Source organism: Cryptomeria japonica, chromosome 3 (assembly GCF_030272615.1).
Source record: "Cryptomeria japonica chromosome 3, Sugi_1.0, whole genome shotgun sequence".
Classification (NCBI taxonomy): domain Eukaryota; kingdom Viridiplantae; phylum Streptophyta; class Pinopsida; order Cupressales; family Cupressaceae; genus Cryptomeria; species Cryptomeria japonica.
The window spans coordinates 36,464,681-36,488,371 of record NC_081407.1 but is presented as its reverse complement, the minus strand read 5'-3'; positions in this window follow the sequence as shown (position 1 = coordinate 36,488,371).

Sequence of the window (23,691 nt, the reverse complement as noted above, 5' to 3'; positions counted from 1 at the left end):
ACTCAACAGCCGCAGTATCAACCGCATGCTCAATAGTCGCAATATCAACAGCATGCTCAATAGTTGCAATATCAACCGCATGCTCAACAGCTACAATATCAACAACATGCTCAACAACAATATGCTCAACAATATAATCAACAGCAAGGCCAACAACAAAATCAACAACGCAAACCCTTCCTATCACGGGATGGGCCTCCTCGACAGTTTATGCCATTGGGAGAGCCTATCGAATCAGTAATGAAGCAATTAATACAAGCGAAATTTATCAAGCTACTAGATATTAAGGCAGAACCAGCGGTAAAGCCGCATTGGTGGAACGATAATGCGTACTGTGAATATCATCGGTCCAAAGGACATAAAACTGCTTCATGTTTTCAATTAAAACATATGATTCAAGATTTATTAGAACAAGGAGTAATTGAGGTAGATCCACCCCATCCGACCTCTAACACTGATCATACTATTTTCAAAACTCCTTTGCTTGATCATGACAAGGGTAAAGCGTCTTCTTCCAACTCTGCTCAAATGGCCAATTATGCAAATACCAGTTATCACAATGTTATTAATTGTTTTAATGCGTCAAATGAGTATGTTTCCACCTTGAGAATAAAAGGACAAGATCCTTCTTGTGCGGTCACCACTCGTCGATCCAAAATAGTCATGAAAGGAGCTCCTGCAGCTCCTCCCAAACCAGTTCCTGCGAGTCAGTATAATCTTTTGGATCATCTAGGAAAAACACCTGCACAAATATCCATTCTAGAGTTGTTGAAAATGTCTCCTATGCATCATGCAGTCCTAGATAAAGCTTTAACTGAGTCCACTGTCCTGACAGATATTGATGTTGACCAATTTCAAGCGCGGATTGGACATTTAGCCATTTCCCAAAGTGTCGCATTTTTCGATAGTGATATCTCACCTGACAAGCTTCCCCATAATGACCCTTTGCACCTAGAAGTCTTTGTCCATAACTGCAAAATCTGATGAGTCTTGATAGATGGCGGAGCGGGTCTTAATATCTGCACCTTAAGAGTGGTCATTGGCCTCGGATATTCAGAAAATGACATTGATGCTTCCAAAAGGATAACGATCAAAGCTTATGATGATGCTGAATGCCCATCCAAAGGGATAATTGCATTGCCTATCAGAGTTGGTGCAGTGACGGAAAACACTTTCCTACAAGTCCTAGACCTTGACCTCCCTTATAATATGATCCTTGGCCGTCCATGGATCCATGCCATGAAAGCAGTTCCATCCACTTATCATCAATGTCTAAAATATCCTTACAATGGCACTGAGATAACCATTCCAGGAGATCCTAATCCATTTCAATTCTGTGCTACCTTAAAGGATACTCCTCGGCAGCAAGTACCAGTCAATAGAGAGGCCAAATCAGACAGTTATGTGGATCCTAATGCATTGTTAGATGCTGTCAAAGGAAAACTAAAAATACACGATCAAGGGTGTGGAGAATATTCAATGGACCAAACATTCCTCATTGGGAATTTGCCAATGTCCCCAAAATCATATGGAAAACTGCATCTATTGCAAAAGGAACCCAAGGTCATTATTCAATATCAGCCTCCCACTACATTTGCAAGATGGGGAGAACTTGACAAAGAAACTACAGATGATGGTGTCATAGATTGGCTCTATAAAGATCCAACTGAAACTCCACCTGTCAAGTTGCTAGTGGAATTATATGGCAAAGGATTTACTAAGCTGCAGAAGAAAGGATATGATGGCTGCAGTGGCTTAGGCCTGAACAACAATGGAAGGCTAGAACCTGTCATACCTACAAGGCGACCCCCAACTTTAGGGTTAGGTTTTGTACCGTTACGAACTGGATCCACATCTACCAAAAGGTCCACGTGTCGAAAAGGGCGTGATTCTGACGATGAAATAACACCTGAGGATACCCAACCCGAGACTGATTCTAATGAATGGGAGTGGAGTTCTTTTTCTTCCAGCTCCTATACCCTTGACAATATATTCATTGACCCTGATAATTTGCCTATGGAGGACAAACATGAGATAACTCCTCTTCCTAAAACATGTCCTCATGCTTGGATTGAGTCATTTTGGGATCCAAGCTCCGAATCCAACACAAGCAGTTCGGATAGTGACACCACAGACGTTCACATTTTTACCATATCAGCCCTCTCTATCCTTACAACTGATGATGACATGCCCCTCATATACCCCCAACTTATCCAATATGACCAACAAGAACCACTCATGTTGGATTGTTTTCAAAATGACGAAGCAATTGCAGAGTTCCTGGGACTACGGGAAGGCATACCACAGGGCGATCATAAGGCAGGATTTGCTATTGACCTGGATTCAACGGCATATTTTGGGGAGTCAACTCCCTCTTCCAGTCATGAAAAAGAAAAAGAAAAAGAAAAAAATCAAAAGAGTAGATCTTTGAGTGAAAACCGTAAGGCGCTCTCTGATCATACAAAAGTAAAAATAAAAGACGTACCTACGGGTGAAAACCTTTCTGAGGCGCCCAAAGGTGGAAGAGTGGACGTACCCCTATCAATTCAGGACAAATCCACATTGCTAGTAGAGATGACCGAGGAAATCAATTTGGGTACACCTGATAACCCTAAGGTCATTCACTTTGCTGCCTCCTTGTCAAAACAAGAGAAGATTGATTTTATTAATTTCTTTTTATTGAAGAAGATCAGCTTTGCGTGGTCTTATGCAGATATGCCTGGCCTCGATCCAGAGTTAGTCCTTCATCATTTGCCACTGAAAGCAGGTGCTAAACCCATCAAACAAAAACTTAGAAAGATGCATCCTCAAGTGGCTCTTTTGGTCAAAGTGGAGTTGAAAAAATTACTAGATGTGGGCTTCATTAGACCCATTGATTATGTGGATTGGATTTCAAATCTAGTACCAGTTAGCAAAGTAACTGGGGGCATCAGAATCTACATAGATTTCAGGGACCTCAATAAAGCATGCCCTAAGGATGATTTTCCATTGCCAAACATAGACATCATAGTGGACATGACGGCTGGATATGAGATGCTTTCACTAATGGATGGTTTCTCCGGCTACAACCAAATCCGCATTGCACCTGAAGATAAACATAAGACCGCATTCACATGTGCTTGGGGCACCTATTGCTGGAATGTGATGCCCTTCGGTCTCAAAAATGCTGGTGCAACATACCAAAGAGCAATGACGACAATCTTTCATGATTTCATGCACACTTTGATGGAGGATTATGTGGATGACTTGTTATGCAAATCTGTTACCAGAGATAGTCATCTAGCCATCTTGGGCCCAATCTTTGACAGAATGGAGACCTACAAACTCAGGCTCAATCCAAAAAAGTGTGTCTTTGGTGTTACAGCTGGCAAATTGCTCGGATACATTATTTCTCACCGAGGAATTGAGGTCGACCCCGCAAAGGTCAAAGCAATAATGGATATGCCTCCACCTTCCAACCTCCGGCAATTACGAAGTCTGCAAGGAAAGCTCCAGTCAATCCGTCGCTTCATAGCTCAGTTGGCTGACAAATGTCATCCATTCCAACATCTACTGCACAAAGGTGTCGCTTTTAAATGGACTGAGCAATGTCAATCAGCCTTTCAAGCTCTAAAAGATTATTTGTTGTCACTGCCTATTCTAATGCCTCCTATCGATGGCAAGCCATTTTTATTGTATATCTCTGCAACTGAGATGGCATTAGGCGTTCTCTTGGCTCAACAAGATGAGAATGGCAAAGAAAGAGCTATTTATTATATCAGCCAGACACTGGTAGGCTATGAGCTAAATTATTCAACTATTGAGAGGGCATGCTTAGCAGTGGTATTTGCAACACAAAAGCTCCAACATTATATGCTAAGCCACCAAACATTGTTGATTGCCAAAATTGATCCTTTAAAATATTTGCTCAACCGAGCAGCTTTGACAGGTCGCCTAGCAAAATGGGTCATGATTCTCAGTGAATTTGACATTGAGTATATGGAGCGAAAGGCACTAAAAGGATAAGTCATAGCAGATCAACTTGCAGATGCTCCTATTTCGGACAATCATCCCATGTTGACTGATTTCCCAGATGAATCAGTCTTTGCTCTCACACCATCTAATGAATGGAAGTTATACTTTGATGGGTCCCACACCAAGTTCGGATCCGGCGCAGGCATTTTGTTTGTCACCCCTCAAGGTGATGCTATTCCAAAGTCCTACAGAATAACTTTCCAATGTACCAATAACATTGCAGAGTACGAAGCATTGGTTACAGGACTTCGAGTGGCAGTCCACTGGAATATCAAGCATTTGCAAGTCTATGGAGATTCTCAACTAGTCATCCGACAAGTGAATGATGACTACGAAACAAAAGATGAAAAGCTTATTCCTTATAAGCACATGGTAGACTTCTTCAAGACAAAATTCACAGCTATCCATTTCAGTCAAGTGCCAAGAATGCAAAACAAGTCAGCAGATGCGATGGCTACAATCGCTTCTATGTTGAATATACCTCATAATATGGACAAGTGTGAATTCCTAGTCGAACAATTGCTAGTCCCCTCTTTTGACATTCCGACAGCTGACGTGATGTGCATTCTTGTTGGTCCCAATTCCCCCTAGTACAATGACATATATCAGTATTTGAAATCCCAGACCTTACCACCTAACCTTTCCGCTAACCAACGCTGAGCCTTTATTCGACAAACAGCCAAATATGTCATCATCGTCGATACCCTTTACCGCCGTTCTTTTGACCATACCCTCCTCAGGTGTTTGGATTCTGACGAAGCACAAATGGCTTTACATGAGGTTCACAATGGTATATGTGGGGGCCATTTCAATGGTCTTAGCTTAGCCAAAATGTTGATTCATGCTGGGTATTATTGGCCCACTTTGGAAAAGGATGTTCATGATTTTGTTAAAAAGTGCTACAAGTGTCAGATCCATGGAAATTATATTCATGCACCAGCTCAAGAGCTTCATTCTATTATATCTCCATGGCCCTTTTCTCAGTGGGGTTTGGATCTTATCGGCAAGATTCAGCCAACATCTGCAAATGGACACAAGTTCATTATTACAGCTACAGAATATTTTACAAAATGGATTGAAGCCATCCCCATGACCTATATCACTGGTTGTCCAAATTTCAAAATTCTTGCTAAATTATATCATATGCAGATATGGGGTTCCCCTTGCCATAGTCACAGATAATGGTCGACCCTTCAAGAATAAAGATGTTAAAGAGCTTTGTGAAAAATTTCATATTCAACACCGCTTTTCTAGCCCATACTATCCATAGGTTAATGGTCAAGCTGAAGCGTCAAATAAAACCATTATCAAGATCCTGAAAAAAGTTGTCAATGACGCTGGTCAAGATTGGCATATACAGTTAAATCCAGCACTATGGGCCTATCGCACTTCTATCCGCACCCCTACTGGTGCAACACCTTATTCATTGGTGTATGGTGCAGAAGCCATTTTACCTTTGGAAGTCGAGATTCCTTCCTTGAGGGTTTCCTTGCAACACCTGATTGATGATGAGACACACAGAGTCTCTCGGCTGCATCAGCTTGAGATGTTAGATGAAAAACGTCAGACAACTCTGACACATTTGCAAGCATATCAAAACCGTCTCCGTCACTCTTATAATAAGAAGGTCAAAGGGCGACACTTCGAAGTGGGAGACCTAGTTTTAAAGGCAAATCCCAAGAATGCACAGTCTACTGACATCGTCAAAGGCAAGTTTGAACCTAATTGGGTTGGGCCTTTCATAGTAACCGCAGCCTATGGCTCGGGGGCATATCAGCTTGCGACTCCAGAAGGTGAACCTCTGTCTGATCTTATTAATAGCATGCATCTTCACAAGTACTGGGCATAGTTTTCTGTCAGATATTTCTTCAAATATGATCCTGAAAAAATACAAGCAAAAAAAATGAAAAAAGCAAAAAAATGAAAAAAGCAAAAAAAAGCAAAAAAAATGAAAAAAGCAAAAAAAAAGCAAAAAATGAAAAAAGCAAAAAAAAGCAAAAAAATGAAAAAAGCAAAAAAAAGAAAAAAAGAGAAAAAAGCAAAAAAGAGAAAAAAGTAAAGAGCAAAAAAATGATTCGCCCTCTAGTGAAAACATGGCAAACAGGCACTTTGGGCAAGTACCATGGTGAAAACCTGGCAATCAGGTGCCATGAGTAATGAGATTATTGCTCCGTCATCTATCATGACTTCTAGCCATGCTTTCTCTCGACCAGTTATCATGCCTATCTTTGTCTCAACCCAATGTTTTATTCCAAGCCTGTTATTGGTCAACATCACTGTCTTGCTTACTCCAGTGTCTTGTACATATGTTTTGGTCCTGGTTTATGTGTCTTTCAAGTGCGCATTGGGTGCTTTTCCCTCGTCATGATCAATCACTGGAGTGTTTAAATCCAAAAAAGTCATGAAAAAAGTCTTAAAAAATTGAAAAAAGTCCTGAAGAAAGTCTTAAAAATTGAAAAAAGTCCTGAAGAAAGTCATAAAAATTGAATAAAGTCCTGAAAAAATCTCATAAAAAATTGAAAAATGTCATGAAAAAATCCTTAAAAAATTGAAAAATGTCCTGAAAAAAATTCATAAAAATTGAAAAATGTCCTGAAATAAAACCAAAAAAATCAAATAAAGTCCGGAAAAAATGAACACAAAAAAATTATAAAACATCAAAATCCAAAAACAAGCATTTTGCAATAAATGATTCCCTTTATGCATCAGACAAATCATTGAGCATTCATCCAACTACACTCGCAATCCATTTCACGATGTGCTTTAATGAAATCGCGCATTAATAGATAAACTTTTTCAATCAACTCAAACATTCAAACTGATCACAACTATCATATCAATCGCATATCGGCATCAAAATCATTTGTCCTTTGTCACTTCTGTCATGGGTCTTATACAGGGTGTGGTATACTCAAAACCAAACTATGTCCTATCTTAGACGGGGTACCACATTTCCTGAAACCAGACAGCATGATCGTCCTATCAGCACTTTCAACTTTTGACAATGAAGATCAAGATGTTTATTTGATTTGTTTGAATTTGTGCATCTTATCTTTTTAATTGATTTATCTTTGGCTTCGATCATGTTCCTATGTTGCTCGATGATGTCACCGAGTGATTTAGAGCGACCGGGATGGTTCATGATCCTTTTCTTTTTGATTGTGATTGTCGTTTGTCTATGCTGTGTCTGTCTTTTGCAAAAAGGGTTGCATTTCAGCACTGGCCTTCAATGCCATGATGCTACGCATCCATTTTGCTACATAAAAATAAAGGTTCTCACCTACAAAGTGCATTACTGAAAGCAAGTTTTTCGTCATCTCTTACTGTCCTCTGTCTCATTTTCTTCTTGCTAACATTTCTTCCGTCCGGTCGGATAGTCAGTTCGGTCTAGTGCTCCGATTTTCAAAAACATATGCTGCGTCCTGCATCCATTTGGTTAGTACATTTTCATTCCATCACATATTACATCAAGCATTTTATCCATTTCATTTCATAAATACATCCAAAATACAATAACAAAATACATCCATACATGTTCATAACAAGTACATAAGTCATCCATACATAGCAAAATCACTACATCAGTCATAACATATTACATCCCATCATATCGATGCATCTCATATCACATATCATAATAATATCGGAGTACAAAATCGGACTGTCTGTCCTAAGTATGGCCCGCAGGCTGACTACATAATGTCAAACTACATAATGTCCACTGTCTGTCATAAGGAGCACATGCCTCTGTCACTAGGTGCTCCCTCTATCCTCCTCATCCCTGCCATGTCTCGTAGCTGATGTCCCTCCTAATCCTGGCTGTGGTGGTTTCATAGGTCCACTCACCCCCATGCTGCTCAATGATCTCCGAGAGCGTGACCTACTCTCTGTCCTCGATCATGCCCGATATGAAGGTGCTCTCCGCTCCGGTGGAACTGCACTCTCATATAGTGTCCTCCAATACAGTCTCTCCTCGCCGGTCTCTACCAGCATCTGTGCCATCTCTCGTGCACTGGCATCCCTAATCGACCCAATGAACTCAGTGACTCTCCGTCCCTCTCGCTATGCTTGAGCTATGGCTATATCTTGAGCCTCTGTGAGTCTGGCTATCTTTGCTCTGAACTGCTCATGCTCTCTCTCCAATGTAGCAATCTGATCCTATTGACTCGCTATGGTAGCCCTGCACCTGTCCATCTCCTCTGTCCTAGCTGTCTCTGGCTCTATGGGAATATCCTGCAATGTCTCCTGATCCATTGAGTCTGGCTCCTCCTTGTCATCCTCATCATCCTCATCACCATCATCTCCCCCTTCCTCGTCATCCTCATCATCCTCCTCACCATCCTCTCCCCCATCTTCATCATCCTCATCCTCCTCGTCCTCATCATCTCCCTCCTCTCCTATGAGTGGGAAGTCCTTCTGTCTCCTCAGTACTGGAATGTCAGGATCAGTCAAAGGCACTGGTCGTCGCTGTGCGAACCATGTCTCATACTCCTCTGTAGTCCTAGCATCCACCACATCTGACATCCAATCCCACTATCTCTGCTGTAGCTATGCAAAGTCGGCTTATGCTATACGTGGCTGAATCATACTCCCCCACTGACTCATCTCTTGGTGAGATCAGGCAAAGCATGCAGTCCTCCTAGGTACATCTTGTGTCTCTCCAAACTGTCGCCTGACTCTCTCTGGCAGGTACAACTCAATAACTCTCTGGCAATTCACTGGTCACCCAATCAAGTACCTCTCCTGTCTGCAATATGGTAACTCATCATGATCATCTGACCATCCGGGGCAATCTCGATATGGCCTCCATATGAACTCTGTCAGTCTGTCTAACTCATGTCGCCAGTATAATATGTATCCAAACAGACCTTGTCTCAGTGCTCCCCCATAGCTATACACATATGGTCGGTGTGGTATCACCTGTCTATCTGTAATCGATTGACATATGGCAATATGCTCGAATGCCCATACCTGAAGCAATGTGACTCCATAGCTCAATGTCTGTACTCCCTGATACGCTATCTGATGCAGCTAAAAATAGAGCATCACCAGTACACATGGTCCCCATGCATACACTATCCCCTCTATCACCATCCACTCTAGCACCCTTCCCCAGCCAATAGGGAATCCATGTCCTCATCTGTCACCTGCTAGAAGACATGCTATCACAACTGCTATCACCACATATCGTCAGTCATACTTGGCAGCCATAGTCTCCTAGCTAATCTCCCTCTCGACAATGTCCAGATCATCTGCGTCACACTCAAATAGTCTGCATAACGTGTCTCTCCCTGTCACTGGGTTGTACTCTATCATCTCCCCATGTATCGAAATGCGGAGGATGCGCCATACATCCTCTAATGTCACCGTCACCTCGCCAGTCGCCAAATGGAATGAGGAAGTCTCCGAATGCCATCGCTCTGCCAATGCAGTAAGCAATCCTATGTTTGCCCTAATCTCGGGCATGTATGTGATGTAATATATCCCTAGTCCAGCTAATGTGTCTCTCTCTCTATGCTCCTGAGTCTGTGTCGTAGCATGAAGCAGTCAGGTCGATTCTCCCATGTGATCAACGGATACTGTCGACTCTGCATCACAATCGGGGCATCATTTTGTCAATTTTAGGGTTTGCTCCTACGAGTTGCGTATCCTCATTTTCATGTCTCAATTAGGGTGTTTTTCATCTGCATTGACTTATCCCACCCTTGTCCCCCCTTTTTTAGGTCGTTTGCATGTAGTTTTGAGTTAAAATTGAGTCATTCATGCACTCTTGCGCCTGTGTCTTCTAACTTGCACCTATGTCAGATGACCTACGCTTGTGTCTTCCTACACAAGCATAGAACTCCCTACACAAGCGCAGAACTAGATGACACAAGCGCAAGAGTCCATTTTTGTATCCCTTGTGGGCCCCGCAATGTCCTACAAATGTGTTAAATTCATGAAATTCAAAACATGGATTTTAGAGATACATACCACTGCTCCTGCATCCTCTGTTCGTCTGAATGTGCGTACACGTTCTCCAAGGTGATCCGCCATTGGAATGTTCACCATCTGTCTGCACGTGTCCTTGTCCAGAGCAACAAATCCTCCTCTTTGGCTAGTGCAAATGAGCAATTTTTACCCTCTTGGTCTCATTTATAGCTCTTTGTCATTGCATAGATGGACGTGCGTCCTCTCCATCTTATGTTGGTCGCGGTCTTGTGCACCTTACATTGCTTGTCCTTCATGCATCTGATATCCGATTGTCAGTCCGTTCAATCCTATCATTTTTATCGATCAATTGGCCTCTTTTCCGCATGTTTCCGGCCAATTCCTTGAGGGGGCATACATATGTCATTATCGTTGTCTGGGGCATTTTCGTGATTGTTCTTTGAAACAACGCTTAAATCGCATTGTCTCAAAGAGGGGCAAAATGTAGACACCCAAAAATGGTCAAACGCTTGCGAGGTCATACTTTAACAATTGCGCATTGCCTCATTTTAGGTTTTTGCGTCGCATTAACATTTCTCCTATGATTTGCACTTGGTCTTTATCATTTGCGAACATCGAGTCATTCTTCTATATTCTTCATTCATCTCGTCCTCGAATTTGGTCTTGTCGACAACATTATCCAGTCATGATTTTGATCGATTTTATCTTGTTGCATCAATGAGCATGCTTATTTGTCATCATTTTGGACATCGTCAATCCTAATTAGGGTTTTGTCCTCTCATCAATCTCATCATTTTGGACATCGTCAATCCTAATTAGGGTTTTGTCCTCTTTTCAATCTTATCATCTGGCGATCGATTTATCAATCTTGTCGTTTCACGATCGATTTGTCATCGATCGTTGTCATGTTTGATCGTTGTCATGTTTGATTTTGTCATTTTGGTGATCGATTTGTCATCGATTGTGGTCATTTTCAATCTTGTCATCTTGCAATCTATTTTGTTGTCGATCCTTGTCCACTTGTCAATTTTGTCATTTTTCGACCGATTTGTCATCGATCGTTGTCTGTCTCAATTATGTCAATTTGGATCAATTTGTCATTGTTCCTCGTCAATTGGTGCATTTTCTCAATCGAATCATTTTGTCGCATTGGTCATTTATCAATTCAAAATCATGACATTAATTATCTTCAATCAAGACCTAATTGTCATTTTCACATTTCTAATTCGTCTTCTAGGGTTTATGATTTATTCATTTAACCTAATTTGCCATTTCTTCCTCTAGGATTACTAAATTATTTATTAATCCTAAGTCTTCTCATTACAATTAAATCTTTATTTAATTGGCTAATTATTCTTCCTCTTGTAAATTAATTAATAAATGACAAATTGTTAATTAATTTACCTAATTTCTTCTAATTCACTAAATTCTAATTTCCTTCAATTTCTAATTCCTAATTGTCATCAATTTCAATTTTCTAATTTCTCAAATTTCTAATTCCTTTTCCCTCCTATTTCGTCTCCTAATTCTATGGGAATGACATTTCAATTTGTCATAAATTTTCATAATTGATAATCAATCAATTTTGACATAGAATGTGTCATAATTTGTCATCAATTATCAATCAATCAAATTGTGCATGGAAAGTGCATAATTTGTCATAATTTGTCATATTGATTTGCAATTTCCATTTGAATTGCATCATGCTAATCTTGTCATTTATCCAATTCTTCTATAAATTGGATGATTTTCAATCAAAGCTAATCCGAATCCTTAATCAAACTACCGAACTTATGCTTCTAGTACTCTTGAGTTTTTCATCAATCTTGCTTTCAATTGTATGTGCACTTGTAGGTGAGATCCACAAATCTATTGAAGAGGAAAGAACAACAATGGAGCCGCATGGAAGGAGCATTCAATTCTGCATTTGGTTTGCATAATCTTTCATTTTGAATGCTTTGTTTTCATATCTCTATTGAGTGTGCTTAGAATTAGGTTCATTTGCAATGAGTGCTCTCATGATTGAGTTATCATGTCTAGTGTTTTGATTGATCTACTTGTCTTTGATGATTCCTATTTCTGATGCTACAGTACCCAAAACCAAAAAAGCAGAAACAAAATGCAAAACAAAACAATTTTCAAGTAAAAACACTGCTTTTTCTACCTCTATTTCTGGACTTACACAAGTGCAGAATGCTTGACATAGGTGCAGAATGCTTGACACAGGCATAGAATGCTTGACACAGGCATAGATTGTCCTTGACATAGGCACAAAATTCTTGACACAGGCACAGATTGTCTCACACAGGTGCAGAAGTCCCCAGAAAGCCCTGCATTACCCTGTTTCTTGGGTTTTTGACCTGCAAATCATCTCAAAAGCACTCAAAAGTATGGTTAGGGGGTTAGTTCATGTTGGGTTCACCAATTAATGTAGCTAGGAATCTAGAAATCATCACAAGCAAATCAATATTAATCTAGGTCAATCATGAAAGCTCAAATGCAACGATCAATCCTAAACACACTCAACAAAGACATCAAAGCAAAACATTCAAAATTGAAAACTAAGCAAACCAAATGAAGATCTGAATGTCTCCTTCATGTGGCTCCATTGTCCTTCTTTCTTCTTCAAATAGCCTTTGTTTGTGGATCTCACCTTCAAGTGCATAAACCTAATGTGAAAGCAAGATTGACAAGTAGCGCAAGAATACTCAAAGCGTGATTGATTCGACCAGGTAGTAGGGGATTCGAAAAAGTGATTAGTTGGGATTAAAGAAATTCATCCAATTTATAGACAAATTGGAGAAAAGATCAAATTAGCATGAAGAGATTTGAATGGAAATTGCAAATCAAGAATGTCAATTATGACAAATTATGACAATTTTGCACTTTCTATGCAAGATTGATTGATTGATAATTCATGACAATTTATGACAAATTTCTATGTCAAAATTGATTGATTGTCAATTATGACAAATTATGACAAATTGAAATGTCATTCCCATGAAATTAGGAGAAAAATAAGAGAGAATTGAAAATAGAAATTAGGAAATTAGAAAATTGAAATTAGGAATTAAGAAATTGATGAAAATTAGGAAATTAGGAACTAGGAGAAATTAGGTAAATTAATTAATAATTTGTCATTTATTAATTAATTCACAAAAAGAGGAATAATTAGTTAGCCAATTAAATAAACATTTAATTGTGACACGAAGACTTAGGATAAATAAATAATTTATTAATCCTAGAGGGAGAAATGACAAACAAGGTTAAATGATTAAATCATGAAACCCTAGAAGATGAATTAGCAATGCAAGGATGACAATTAGGTCTTGACAAAGGATAATTGATATCGATTCGATTTGATCATGATTCTGACTTGATAAAAGACCAATGCTAACAAATGATTTAGATTGGTTGACAAACTAACCAAGATTGATAAAGAGACCAAATTGATAGGTGCCAATTGATGAAGAACAATGAGTAATTGATCCAAATTGACATGATTGAGAAAGATGATGATCGATGACAAATTGATCACAAAATGACAAAATTGACAAGATGACAAGGATCGATGACAAAATAGATTGCAAGACGACAAGATTGAAAATGACCACGATCGATGAAAAAATCAATTGCAAGATGATAAGATTGAAAATGACAATGATCAATGACAAATTGATCGCATGATGATAAGACTGATAAGAGGACAAAACCCTAATTAGGATTGACGATTTCCAAAAATGATAAGATTGAAAATGACAATGATCAATGACAAATTGATCACATGATGATAAGATTGATAAGAGGACAAAACCCTAATTAGGATTGACGATGTCCAAAATCATGACTGAAGATTGTTGTCGACAAGACCAAATTCGAAAGCAAAATGAATGAAGAATGTAGAAGAATGACTCGATGCTCACAAATGATAAAAACCAAGTGCGAATCATAGGAGAAATGTTAATGTGATGCAAAAACCCTAAAATAAGGCAATGTGCAAATGTTAAATTATGACTCTGCAAGTGTTGACCATTTTTAGACGTCTACAGGAAGAACTAAGGAAAAAGAAAGAACAGGATGTCATTCAGTTTGTTGTTGACACTCTTTCCAATCTAATTCCTGGTACTAACCTTCCCAGTACCGATTCCTTGCTGGCCAAGTTAAAAATTCTTTGCATAGTGGTAGATGATCAAGTACAATCTTTAGAAGATGCTACCCGGGTTTCTATAGAGAAGAAGCATGAAAAAACTCTAAAAGCTTCATTAGTAAAGAAAATGGATGTAGACAGAGAAAAACTACTTAAGCAGAAGAATGATATAAGTTTAGCTATGGGTGAAGGCAACCTACTCTTGAGAAAAATATGCCAACCTCACCTATTTTGTGCAGATGCTCTACAACAGAAGAGTCAACTCCAATCGGAGTTAAAGAAGTATATTAGAAACTTCAAATTGCCATATGATTCATTCATAGTGTATGGATAGACTGTTCACACTCACCAGCGTCAGATTGCAAAGATTGAATCCGAGATCTGCAAGCGGACTCAAGATCTGCACGAGCTCTAGTTGCTTCTATTACCAAGATTGCAGGTTCTTTAGAAGTGCTTCTTGAACTTGGAAGCTATTACTATAACATAGGAGATGAGCACCATCAATGTAATGGAAGAATTAGCCTTCCAGATGAAGACAGAGAGTGAAATTGCTGTCTCACTTCTTGATTCATGGTCTTCACACATGAAGAATTTTCTGAAAAACTTTAAATCTCTTTTTGAGAAGTTTTACTCTTTATTCTCATGAACATATACTCTATTTTATGCAATATCACTATGGTAAATTTTGGTGAAATAGGGAGTGTTTGCATTTCCTTGTCATTGTTGGAAAAGGGGGAGTAGTATTGAAAATTTCATGCACATGTAATTTTTGCAAAGGGAGTAGTGTATATGCTTAGGGGGAGTAGTTTTGATTATGGCATCTGTTTTTGTTTTGTAAGCACTTAGATGTCAAAATTTTCCTAAGTGTTGCCATCAATGCCAAAGGGGGAGATTGTTGGTATTTTGATGATGTCTAAGTTGTGATTATCATTGATGGACACACACTTATTTTATGTATGAGTTAATCTCCACCGGTAATATGTGTTGTTTTGTTCACACCGGTATTATATGCCATTGTATGTATAGTCTTTATTTGTTGAAGACTATTGGTGTTTTGAAGAAGAAGCTTACTGGTCATAGTAGTATGAAGACCTCAAGCAATACAAAGACCTCAAGCAGAATGAAGACCACTAGCGGCAGTTAATCTTTTGATCAGAACATTGTGTTCCAGTTTTCCTGTCTTATTCATTAAACTGGTAATTGGTATACTATGCCAAACTAGTATAATTGTAAAGTGTGATGAGTTATCATCCATCGACACTTTAAAGGTGATTTTGTGCCATGTTACCAAATATGTCTAGATGCACTGTACCTAGGAAATTGTAGTCTAATCTTATTGGATCGACATGAAATCAGATTCCTATATGAGGACATCATGTCTAGGGTTTTGAAGGATTGATGTGTGTGAGTATTGTAGAGCAGATTAGGTCTGTGTGAAATAGGTATCTCACTACAAAGCTTGTGAGTGCAATGGATAGAAGACTGAAGTAATGCTATAATGCATTAACAAAGAATTGTCAAGGATCTAATCAAGCATTCTGTGATATCTTTAAGATCATTCAATTGTTGATTACTAATCTCTTCGACAAGTCTGAAACCCTTAACTGGGTAGGCCCAACCAAGCCTATTGTAAATCCTCTAAAAAGATGGTTCGCAGTCATGGATCTAAAATCCTTTAACAGGGTAGTCTTTAACAGGACTTATCTCCTAACAGAGATCAAGATTCCTAATAGGATCTATTCTGGTGAAGAACATTGTAAGGCCTTAATCGGTCTGAACTTAACTGGTCTGGTTACTATTCTACAGATAGTTGACTTGTGAGTTTTACTCACCATGGTTTTTCCCATCTGGGGTTCCACATCAAAATATCTTGTGTTATGGTGATTGTGCTTCTATGGGTGAATGCTCTATTTTCTATTTGGCTTATTTATGTTTTAACCAGTTTGTTGTTTAAACTACTACACCAGTCTGATGGAAAATTGTTTAAGAGTTTGGTTAAGTTCTTAGGCATACTAATTCACCCCCCCTCTTAGTATTCATCCACCCCAACCTAATGCATTACTCATATTTGTCTTTTGGAGACATAGAAATATTTTCTTCATTCTTCTTCCAGTCTTCAATCTCCTTGGACATCCTCATGGTCATAGCTTGTATTTCACTCTTCATGAAATTATTCTCCTTACTCATCTTCTGACATAATTCCTTAAGGGTATTCTTCTCTTCATCATCCATATTTTTTAAAAGTTCCTTCCTTTTAGCTTGAGCAGATGATAAACTCTCCTGTAGGGTACGAATGAATTCCTTTGCAGAATTCAACTCATCTTGTAGCTTCAAGTTCTTCAACCTTTCAACATCATAGTATTCAAGTGATACTTCAAGTTCCTTCTGTAGACTCATCTCCATGGATTCCATATACAAGATCTTCCTCAATTTGTTACACTTATTCTGATGCACCAAGATCTGATACCAATTGTTGGAATCCAAGAACACTGAGACAGGGGGGTGAATCAATGTTCTGTTGGATATAATATTTTTAGCCTTATTAACAAATCCACTTATTAACCGATATGCATAAAAGAAAGTAATAATAAATAATATTAATGCAACCACATGAATCAACACCATAACACAAATATTTATACATGGAAAACCTCAAAGAGGAAAAACCACGGTGGGATTGGTGACCCACAATATCTATCCACTGGCCAACTGAATAAATATTACAAGAGGGCATGCACATGCAAGAAGGCACATTGCCTAGAGAACACTACTCATCACAAAAGGAGCCTCTCTGACTACAAATCCAAAGTACTAGATTATAAAAAAAAACTAAACTTAGAGTGTCCATCTTCTATGCTGGATGAGTTCCTGTTTAAGCACTGTCTGTACTGGTTTATATTGTAACCTCCCTTACTGATAGCTTAGGTCACTTCCCAAACCTTTAGACAAATAATCAACATTGATTACAGATCCTTACATTCACATACTATTGATCAAGATCTTTCTCACATAACATCACATAACCTATCTTATCCCTTATCTGTCATCTCCACAAAATGACCTAACCCAGACTAGCTTATATACCCATTTACATGAATAAACATAAATGCCTCATGTCAGCTTACAATCATATTACAAATGATAAGACACATGTCGACCCAAATGAAATATATGTTGGCCATTTGGAAGAATTTATTATGTGTTGCATTGATGTTTTGTCATTGATTCCAACACTAGCTGTTTGGATGCTTTACTAACACCCTTCTGGTCCTGGTAGGTTGAGCAGTTTCTGGTTGGTTTGGATCTGGCATGATTCAATGGGCTCTGGTATGATTTGATTATGAAATTGGCTTATTCATGATACTCATGATCATATTTAGTCATTTGGTTTTGGTTTGGTGATGGGATGCTATCCTATTTGCTTGGAAGCTTGGCTTTTGGTTCCAACGAGGGTTTCACCGGTAGAGCTTTTGATGAAGATCCTTGATGAATTAGATAAGTGGTGTTGGTCTAGCTTCTGGTGGAGTTTCAAGATGCTATTGGTGTTCATGTCTAAGACTTGGTGGATGGAGATCATTGTTGTAGCGTGTGAACCTATACTGGGTCCTGATTGATCTAGGTTATGGACTAGTTGATGTAACATGTGGATTGGACCTCTCGATGTGTTTCTGGGATGTCTTATGTGTTGGATATTATTTGTTTGGTCTAAGTCTGACATGTTTTGTAATTAAGTAACTGGTTTATTATCTGGTGGTTGACCTGATTGTTTATGGTTGAGGGTTTGTATATATATGATGTAAGATCTCATTGTAGATCATATGTGATAGGTGTGGTCAAGGAAATGGATATGTAATGTGTGAATAATGTAATATCATTCAGGTAGAGGATTTGGTCGATCATTGGAGATCAAATTGGGTTTATGTAAGAGGATTTAGTCCTACGGTATAGAACTTAACTAGAACTCTACTCTGGCATTGAAGATGCTATCTTTTCAGTTTAAACACTTCTCCGGATTGTAGTATGAATTTATTTGTACTCAGTGAGACTCCTTTTTTGATGAGCAATGTGCTCTAGGTTGTTGGCCTTCCTGCAAGTGTAGACCTCTCAATTGTAATTCACATACTTACTGCAGAAGTATTATCTGATTGTGGGTAGGCTTCTCACCATGGTTTTCCCTTTACCAGGTTTTCCATGCATAAATCTTGGTGTCATATGGATGGTATTTTGTGATTATTACTTATGCTTAATTGGTTTAACTTCTATTCCCATATTAATGTTTTGGGTTTCGGTATTAAATTTTTAATTGGTAAATGTTCTAGTAATCTATGACAATTGATTCACCCCCCCTCTCAGTTGTCTTCCGGTTATTTGAACTGTCTAACAATATAAACATGAAACAACATGACCATTGCCGCTTCCATGCTTACTAGATCAATCTCCTATGTTGGCCTTAGAATACCAGTTCAAAGTTTGTTGGTTACATGCCTGTCGGTTCCCTGAATGTCGGTTACCATGATTTCTAGATCTACCATGAAGTGTGTTGCAAACAATGACAACACCTATAACCCGGATGAGTGTCAATTACCAGCAGGTGTGTGTTGCAACTTTTTCCTTTCAACTTTCAGTTGTATTTTTTGATATTGATTTGTTGACTGATGTTATTGTTATCGATACTCCACAATCGATTGAATGAATTGTTGACATTGTGTGTTTGGTTGAGCATATTGTTGAAATTGCACCATTGATTGTGTTGGTTGGACATGTTGGACCATTGACTGTGCTAGTTGGAAATGTTGGACCATTGGTTGTGGTTGTTTGAAATGTTGGACCATTGGTTGTGTTGGTTGGAAATGTTGAGCTATTGGTTGTTGAATGAAGATTTGATTGAACAGAGTTTGATTAAATGAAGTCTGGTTTGGGATGGTTGAAATTTGTATTTGTTGCTTGAAATTATTTCATCATCTCTATTTGAGAGATGAGAGCTGGTATGTCTGATCGTTCAATAAGAGATTTTACATCAATTGGCTCAATATTTGGATTTGGACTTGAAATTTTTTGAAACATTTTGGACATTTGTGATCTATTCTTCTCAATATTTTTCACTTTTTGTTCTAAGATCTCAGTTTCGCGAGCTAGTTTCTGCTACAATTTTCGTATTTGGACACTTGTTCCATCATAAAAAGTTTGATCGATATTGCCTTGTTGTTGGTTTGGATATAAATGTGATTTTCTTGGATTAAGACTAGATTGCATTGTGTTATTCATTGGACCAATCATCAGTTGATGTGTCAAACTTTGTTGTATCATAGGAGCTTGGAACCTTGTTTCAATAGACATGTCACTATACTATGCAGTATTTTGGGGATTTTGGATTTTAAGGGTGCAATGAGATGCAACTAATGGAATTGACAAATGCGACCTAAAAGGATGACAATGCAACTTATGTTTTGGTCTTTTTGAGTTTTTGGAATGACAAGGGTATGCAACTAAATTCAACCTAGATGATTGACAAGCAGCTTATGTTTTTGGTCTTTTTGAAGATTTGGACAAACTTTTGGAGTACAAACCTAAAGACACAACCTTTGGAAATCGAAATGAAGTCTGGACCTTAAAAGGGAAAAGGACAAAATGATGATAGGACAAATGACAATGCCTCACCTATGTGCTTGGATACTAAGCTAGGTTTGACAAGTTGATATTGACAAAAGGACAAATTTTTGGACAAGGTCTAGACTCCATAACAACAACTTAGGGTATTATCTAAAGTTTTGATACTTGGAGTTTGACAAAACCTAATTTTGAGACTATTATGCAAATTGACAATGATAATGACAAGAACCTAGGGTATGATTTGAATTTTATGACCTTGGGATATGAAATGATCTAAGAGTATGAAAGGAGTCCAAGAAGGTATTATGTCCTAATGTTATGAGGCAACTCCAAGATATGATATGCCCTAAAGATGTGATGCAACCCTATACTATGACATGAACTAAGGTTATTCTCATGTTGCAATGATATGACCTAGGGATATATTATGACCAAATGATATGATATGAACTTAAGTTATGAATGAAAATGTTGATAAAATTCAAAATATGATATTACCTAATTGTATGATATGAATGCAAGTGTATGGTGATGTTAACCTAAGAGAATACCTAGGGTTTTGGACATTAGAATGATATAACCTAAAGAAAGAAAGGCATATGCAAGACAATAATATCACCTAACTAAAGACCTGATTTGGGTATGGTAATAATAATGCAAAATGTAACCTAAATGAAGACCTAGATTTGGTATGATAATGCTAATGAAAAATGAAACAATAATAACCTAGGGGGAATGATTTTAAACCTAAGCACAAATGGAGATAATGACAATGCAATGGACTAATATGACAAAGATAATGAGGATGTGTCCTAAGACCTAAGTTTGGACTATGCAAAACCTAACCCTAAGTGACATGAATTTTGAAACAAGGATATCCAATGTTTTGGCAAGCCATGTTTGTAAAATATTTTGAATGTTGGATGTATACTTTGAAATGTTTAAGACCAAGTTTGACTTTGTTTGAGGTTGTTTGGACTACTTTTGGAAAATTATTTTTTGTTTGCCAATGTTTGGTATGCTTATTATGTCCTTTGTTTGGAATTCACCTTTAACAAGCACATAAGACACAATGTTTGTTTGACTTATAAAAAAAACATCACAATTTATAACTTGGCCTGATGAGTGGAAAGGTTGTTAATTGGTGCAAGTTATAGGCCAGAAATAATTCTGACTGCATGTTGAAACTAAATGCCATCATATTTTATTGTGTAGCTTAGAAGAGAACCTTGGTTAAACATCACAATTAGTTTTCTTTGTATGATTATTGTTGTTTACTTGAGTTTCTATTGTGGAACTTATTTTTCTTTCTAGTTTGATTGTTATCTCAAAGTATTTTTTATTGATGTTGTCTTTGAAGTTTCTTTATATTCATTCAAAATATACATTGAAATTATTATTTTTTTGCCAATGTTTGGTATGCTTATTATGTCCTTTGTTTGGAATTCACCTTTAACAAGCACATAAGACAAAATGTTTGTTTGACTGATAAAATAAAAACATCACAATTTATAACTTGGCCTGATGAGTGGAAAGGCTGTTAATTTGTGCAAGTTAAAAGGCCAGAAATAATTCTAACTGCATGTTGAAACTAAATGCCATCATATTTTATTGTGTAGCTTAGAAGACGACCTTGATTAAACATCATAATTAGTTTTCTCTGTACAATTATTGTTGTTTACTTGAGTTTCTATTGTGGAACTTATTTTTCTTTCTAGTTTGATTGTTATCTCAAAGTATTTTTTATTAATGTTGTCTTTAAAGTTTCTTTATATTCATTTAGAATATATATTGAAATTATTTTTTGTTTGCCAATGTTTGGTATGCTTATTATGTCCTTTGTTTGGAATTCACCTTTAACAAGAACACAAGACAAAATGTTTGTTTGACTTATAGAAAACAAACATCACAATTTATAACTTGGCTTGATGAGTGGAAAAGTTGTTAATTGGTGCAAGTTAAATGACTAGAAATAATTCTAACTACGTGTTGAAACTAAATGCCCATATTTTATTATGTAGCTTAGAAGACGACCTTGGTTAAACATCACAATTAGTTTTCTCTGTATGATTATTATTGTTTACTTGAGTTTCTATTGTGGAACTTATTTTTCTTTCTAGTTTGATTGTTATCTCAAAGTATTTTTATTAATGTTGTCTTTAAAGTTTCTTTATATTCATTCCGAATATATATTGAAATTATTTTTTGTTTGTCAATGTTTGGTATGCTTATTATGTCCTTTGTTTGGAATTCACCTTTAACAAGAACATAAGAAAAAATGTTTGCTTGACTTATAAAATCTTTGTAAAATATTTTGAATGTTGGATGGACACTTTGAAATGTTTAAAACCAGTTTTGAATTTGTTTGAGGTTGTTTGGACTGCTTTTGGAAAATTATTTTTTGTTTGCCAATGTTTGGTATGCTTATTATGTCCTTTGTTTGGAATTCACCTTTAACAAGAATGTAAGACAAAATGTTTGTTTGACTTAAAAAGAAGACACTCATGCACGTTCAACAACAAATATAAGGCTGACCAGGACAATACTTATTGAATCCCCTTACCCAGAATACCTCATTCAACTAGATAGTTAGAAGCTTGGTAGCACTAGCTCCACTCCATGATACTCACTTCTTGGGCATACCAAGATTTGAATTCCTTAGGTCATCACTTCCCAAGAAATTTACACTCTCTAATTAAAGGGCACATGAGGGGTTTCTTCAACATGCACATATCACAATACTTGAGTCAACAAGTAAAAGGTTTTTGGCAAATCTAAACACAAGGGGTTGTAGTCAAGGCATCCATTTGAGTGGCCATAATCAAGTGTGTTTTCCACTCCATTAAAGGAGGCCTCCTAGCCTATAGAGGTTACACTCTACAAGTTTTCACATGCCACACAAGCACTAAGGAAGACATAATATCATTATGGTAACATGCAACACTCATCTCTTGCAATGTTTGTCACAAATGCATTTGTTTATAGTGGCTCAGAAGAGCTTGGATTTAGCACATTGGCACTTGGGGCATTCCCTCTCACTCGGCCTTATAGGCTACTCAGGAGGTAGACCATCTAAAGGTTAACACATGCATAACATCTAAGATAAGACATGGAAAACACTGGTTCTTTAGCCTTTAGAAATCAAAATATGCTCTAAGCTACAAAACACAAACAATGTTTCAAATGTAATCCTTTGACTACATCCTGCACCAAATCAATTAGTAATTTCAATGAAATATTTTTCCCATGAATGCCAATATGTTGCACAAGTCATCAATAAATTGTCCAATTTTTACCCCTAATTAAAAAGCTAGATGAAGTTTGTGGGGTTCATTTTAACACCTTATGAAATGAAATGAGAATTTGTTGTTCATTCAATCCCCTAATTAGACTATGTGATGATTCATTTTGAAACCCTTAGTAGATTGTAATGAGAGATTGTTGTTGATTGACCTCCTAATTAAGCTATGTGAGGAATTTTTATTCATTCAAACCTCCTAATTAGGCTATGTGAAGAATTGTTATTCATTAAAGCCTCCTAAATAGGCTATGAGAAAAATTGTTGTTTATTTTAAACCCTTTGCATGAATGAAATGTGGATCTTGTTTTTGTTCTTTGATCTTGTTGATTGACCTCCTAATTAAGCTATGTGAGGAATTTTTGTTCATTCAAACCTCCTAATTAGGCTATGTGAAGAATTGTTATTCATTAAAGCCTCCTAAATAGGCTATGAGAAAAATTGTTGTTTATTTTAAACCCTTTGCATGAATGAAATGTGGATCTTGTTGTTGTTCTTTGATCCAAATCCTAACTATGTGAGAATTGTAGGATTCATTCAAACCTCCTAATTAAACTATATGAAGAATTATTGTTCATTGCATGTTAATAAATTTTGCATAAATTATTGCTTAGACTCCATAAAGCCCACATGCAATAATAGATCCTCACATAAAACTTGCATGCAACAAAAAATTAGTTCAAAAAACTTG